This window comes from Arachis ipaensis, chromosome B3 (assembly GCF_059453495.1).
Source record: "Arachis ipaensis isolate K30076 ecotype BB chromosome B3, ASM5945349v1, whole genome shotgun sequence".
Taxonomy (NCBI): Eukaryota; Viridiplantae; Streptophyta; class Magnoliopsida; order Fabales; family Fabaceae; genus Arachis; species Arachis ipaensis.
The window spans coordinates 70,413,838-70,419,837 of NC_142438.1; the positions used below are offsets into that span (position 1 = coordinate 70,413,838).

Genomic DNA, 6,000 nt, shown 5'->3' on the forward strand with positions numbered 1-6,000 from the left:
TGAGAACCAAACCACATGTTCTCAATAGAGGTCGAGAATGCCGTGAAAGTAAAGAATAAAGCGCAAATAGTTAACTGCATTCATAGACATCTAAAAGGAAACTAACTTTCTTTAAAGGCATTAGTTAATTACTCAATATTCTAAATCCATATTTTTCTTGTAAATCTTTTAAAAGTTTCCTAGACTGTATGAATGACCAACATGTCCCAATCATAGGTTCATTAAGTCTATGCTGAACCAGTTTGATTTTTCATACCTTACTAGACCATAACATAAAAGAAGTTACCTACGCGGTATAAATGATCATCCTGCTCCAAGCATAGGTTCATTAAGTCTATGCTGGATTAGTCAGATACTTTATACAAAACTAGACCTCAAACGTACCAGTCACGGCCTTAGGCCCAAACAACTCAATCAACACCCAATTTACCACAATCCAGCCAATCAGTTACAAACACAAGTAATGAGGTTCAAACACAATCAAGAGCAATTACATCAAGTATAGCAACTAGCAGTTAAACAGAATTATTCACTTAGGCAAACCATTTACAATATACACACCCAAACAATGTCACATAGATGCATATGATGCATGCCTGTCCTACTGGCCATGAGCTCACGCGTCGGTTATGTTGCCAGACCCGACTCGGATAAGCGGGATTAGACCACCATCCTTATTCGTAGGTTCCATAGACAAGCGGGAATTAAACCACCATCCTTGCCCGGAACACGCAAGCGGGATTAAACCACCGTCCTTGCCTCCACAGTAAGCGGGATTAAACCACCATCCTTACTGGGTACATAAAATAATACGCAAGCGGGATCACACCACCGTCCTTGCTGAACAATTTATCAATACGTGAGCGGGATAAAACCACCGTCCTCACTGTAGGCGGGACAAAACCACCATCCCTGCATAATGGTTTACGCACTGAGCAAGCGGGACTAGACCCACGCCCCTACCAACAATCTCATAAACCAAATATTCTTTTCTCAAAAGAACCATTGAAGTTATTATCATTAAATAAGCCTTAAATATTTATTTTGATCAAGTCCTTATATTTTTTTATAAAATTTGGACATAATCTCCTTTAAAAATAGGACTTATCCACCCTTACGAGTTCCTTCTTTCTCAACAATTCATCAGCCTCTTTCAGAATTTGCCACAGCAATATATTCTCAAAAACATTTGATAATAGAAAATCTATTTCTTAAATTCCATATCCAAAATAATTACCAACACAACTTGGTAGCCTGATTTCCATTTTGTTTTTAAAATATCAAATGAATTCGGAATTACGGAAACTTTAAATCCATGCGACCGTCTCGGGTTAAACTTTCTATTAAATCAAAAATCATAATTTTTTGTTGTCTCTAGCTTCGGGAATATAAGCAAAACCGTGACTGTTCTGCAGTATTTTAAATCCAAAAGACAGCAGCACCATACAACATTTGAAATTTCATATAAAATCCAAATTAAATCCAACCACCTTCAAAATTAATGTGGTTAAACATAACTCATCCAAATTTCTTTCTAAATCTGTTCCAGGATCATATCATTTTTAATGAAGGAGTTACATAGCTTAGAAGTTAGGTAAACCTCTTCCAAGTCCCATAACTCACTTATTAAAATATGGAAAACCCTGAAATTTGAATCATATATACTAAACATACTCAACTTTCACCTCCAATTGGTTGCATCTCAATGTCACTCCAGAGTTAAAAATTATAAAACCTCAAAGTTACTGACTTAGAAAACAAAGCCTGACTTTTACTGCATAAAACATCTTTCTTTGAAAATCCAAATCTTTAAAACCACAACTCTAACAATTCTAAATTTTTATGAAATTAAAGTAATAAGACTAAAGTTTCATTTAAAATTGGTTCCATTTCAAAATTCTAACTGCAGAATTTCCAATAGAGGAATCAAGTTGCTGCTGCGTTAAACGTTCTGCAGAAAAACCAGTTTTGACATCCTTGATTCAAAAATTCACCATAAATCATAAACTTAGTGAAAAAGTCTCAAATTCAGCAGTCCAGTTTCTTATATCCCCAAGCTCAATCCAGACTTGGTCACACGCAATTCTGATAATCACAGAAATAGTTATAGTTTTTCAAAGTTTCCGGCTTCCTTTAAAAATAATGCAGAAAATCAAGTTTTACATTTTAACTTTGAAAAATCATAACTAGTTCTATAGTTAATTCAAACTTCTCAAAATTGAGTCCCAACAACAACTTTTACTATACTTTACTCAGCCTTTGCTCTTATATCATTTCGATTATCGTTGAATAACGGATTCACTTCCAAAGTCACCTTTTAATTTCAAAAATCAGTTTTTCAGCAATCTATTTAGTATTCAAAATCCAACCCTTCAAAACCCCTCAAAACCAATTCCAAATCAACCACCAACCAAGTTCATTAACATTACAATATACCAAATAACCACTCAACGGCAATAAATCTAACATAACCCATTAAAATTCAGAAATTCTCAACAATTAGTCATCAAGCAATTCCCAATCCACATAATCAATCAATATCACTAATCAACAATTCCAAATAGCAATCTCAACCATTCCAATCACAATTTCAGCCACAATTCAATATTCACATAGTCAATCAATTACTCACAGATATTAAATCTATTTGCAGTTATTCAATAAACCTTGTAGGCATTCCTAAATTAAAATCATTTTAAACCCCCTACCTCAAAGTGTCGAAATCCATAGAAATTGGGAATGCTGCACTCATGAACAACAACCTTAATAGCAGCCATATCATCTCAAAGTAGTAGCAGCAACAGTTTGGCATCTCCGATCAACGGCAGCAGCATTATTTCCGATTCATTCTTCACTCTCGCAGTAGTAACCACGGTGGCAACAAAATAGAGTTCAAATTCAATGGAGTCGGAAATGGAAATGAGTTCAATAAAATTGGAACTACAGATAGCTTACAATAAATTATCGGAGCAGCAACAACAGGGTTTCCGGGCAGCTCCAGTGGTGGTGGAAAGCTTCAGCATCAGCCAAACAGCAGCAGTAACAATTCAGAGTAGAGCCAGAACAGGGCCACGCCAACAATAACAGTTCCAGCAGCGGCGATTGCGTCTTCTCAGATTCCAGAAACCAGAGGCAGAAGCAGAACTGGCTAGCTTCTCCATTCGGTCCTCCAGCGATGATGTCCGGCGATGCAACGGCTCGGCGACGGCGACGGTTACGAAGGGCACGAACGGCGACACTGGAATGACAGCGACGGAACCCTCGCAGTGGTGGTTGTGGGCTGGTGGCGACGGCGGCGTGGAGCATAACTCCTCTTCTTGGTGGCGACCCTGACCCGCGCTCGTTCTCTCTCTCTGCTGGCCCCTCAACGACGACGGCGGGCGAGCTCCAGGGCAACGGTGGTGACGGCGGGACAAGACGCGACGGCAGCTTCTCGACGGTGGCGAGCTCGCAGCAATGGCGACCATGGAGACGCGGCGGGACGAGGTTGAACGGTGACGTTGCAGTTCACGAGGATGACGACGATGGTGGCACGGGCTCCTTGCGGCTGCAGTTCGGTGGTCTTGGCGGCGCGGCAGCAGCTCTTCCCTCTCTCTTTGCTCTCTGTTTCCGTTTCTACGTTAGGTTTAGGAAGAAAAGGGGGTATGGTGCGGCTAAAGGGAGAAGAAAGTGGGTAGGTTAGGGTTTCTGATTAGGAACTTAGGGTTTTCAATTTGGGAAATTAGGGTTTTTTTGAGTTTGATTTGTGAATTAGGGTTAGAAATTAGGATTTTATAAAAGAATATGGATAGATATGAATAGATATTTTGATAAAATTGAATAGTAGAGTAATTTTAGAATCAAATATACTCTATTAAAAATATTTAGAAACATTATTTATCAACATATTGCTAAGTTCAATCAATTATTTCTAATTTAAATTATAAAATGAACAAGTTAATTATATTTTGTAAAGTACAATTTAAATTCAAATATCAATTTTCTAGATTAAATCATACAAATCTCTATTATTTTTCTATCTCCAAAACTTTAATTTCAATTTATAAAATAATTTACTATAATATAAATTGTACATAAATATTAATTGACTTAAACTTAAAGTATTTATAAATATGAATCTAATCATTTCTAATAAAATAATTTCTAGGAGTTCAAACTAATAAAATAAATCATAATTTATTCATAATATAAATTTCTTAAATTTAATTATATAACACCTTCATTACTGAATTCTAATTTGAAATTATATAAAATAACCAATTATAAGAATGTACACAAAAATATTAATTAACTTAACTCCAAATATTAATAAAACTAATTTAATTTCTCTTAATTGATTAATTTATAAAATAAGATATCAAACTAATAAAATAAATCATAACCTTTTCAAAATAAAAGTTACTTGAATTAAATTATACAATTCTTTCTTATTTTTCAATTTCTAAAATTATACAAAATATTCTATTATAATAAAATTACTTAAAAATATTAATTGATTCAAAATAAAACTATCTCCGAATCTATTTAATTATTTCTAATAAAATAATTTCTAAAATTATAAAGTTCAAACTCAATAAGGTAAAATCACAATTTATTTATATTTAGATTTTTCAAAAATGCGGGATGTTACATTTTATCCAACTTACAAAAATTTTCGCCCTCGAAAATTGATATAAGATGGAGAAAAGATTTATATTCACATCCCTTTTTGAATATTTTAAAGGCTCCAAAAAAATCATATCACATAAACATAGAAGAAAATATACTAGGTAATCCAAGAGTTGATAAAATAACTTAACACAAGAAAAATTTTAAAATCCAAAATCAAATAGGCACAATATTCGTTGATAACTTTTAACAAAGCATGATCACTTCCTCTTGTCGCCTCAAAACTCCATAACTCCTTATAACTTTGTATACTGACCAGATTCACTTTCCGTACGTACAAATCGTGTCCTTAAGAACTAGAGCATATAAGGAATACAAAACATGAGAAGAGAAAGGCAAACGGCACAAAAGGTTTATGCGAGAAATTAGAAGAATACTCAAATTTGCAATTACACGAGATGGTATTTCGCAAGGTTTTGAAGGAATACGTGAAATCATCAACAAACAAGGATATATATATAAGCAATGAAATGGAGCATAAAGGGAGTTAGTCCGAAGTTTAGGAAGCAATTTTAAATCGAACAGTTTCAATATGAACATCATTAGGGAAGATAGTACAACAATTTTGAATAACTTCATTTTGAAATAGAAGGAATTAGTTTATCTTTTTCAAAAGAATATATATAAATCTACTCGGAATACTACAGACAAGGTTTAGACCTTTCGGATTCTCTTGAATGCCGCCATCATTCTAGCTTACACCACGAAGATTCCGATTAAGAAATCTAAGAGATACTCATTCAATTCTAATGTAGAACGGAAGTGGTTGTCAGGCACGCGTTCATAGGGAATGATGATGATTGTCACGTTCATCACATTCAGGTTGAAGTGCGAATGAATATCTTAGAAGCGAAATAAGATGAATTGAATAGAAAACAGTAGTATTTTGCATTAATCCTTGAGGAACAGCAGAGCTCCACACCTTAATCTATGGAGTGTAGAAACTTTACCGTTGAAAATACATAAGTGACAATGGAGTTCATTGGTCTCGGCCCCAGAGGGGAACCGGAGTAACCAAGACTGCGAATACAATGATAAAAAGTTCTATTTATAATAAACTAGTCACTAGGGTTTACAAAAGTAAGTAATTGATGCATAAATCCACTTCTGGGGCCCACTTGGTGTGTGCTTGGGCTGATCTTGAGTGTTGCACGTGTAGAGGCCATTTGTGAAGTTGAACGCCAGGTTTTGATCCATTTCTGGCGTTCAACTCTGGTTTTGGATCCTTTTCTGGCGCTGGACGCCAGAATTGGACAGAGAGCTGGCGTTGAACGCCCGTTTGTGTCATCTATTCTTGGCCAAAGTATGGACTATTATATATTGCTGGAAAGC

At 35.2% G+C, this 6,000-nt stretch overlaps 1 pseudogene across 1 annotated transcript in view; it reads right to left on the reverse strand.

Moving 5' to 3' along the window:
* Positions 1-3,467, reverse strand: part of LOC148571042 (uncharacterized) — a 39,198-nt pseudogene extending 35,731 nt beyond the window's left edge. The window contains exon 1 of the transcript XR_015907672.1: positions 2,709-3,467. The product of XR_015907672.1 is annotated as an uncharacterized LOC148571042 (transcript). The remainder of the gene's footprint in view (positions 1-2,708) is intronic.
* Between the last annotated feature and the right edge of the window lie 2,533 nt (positions 3,468-6,000).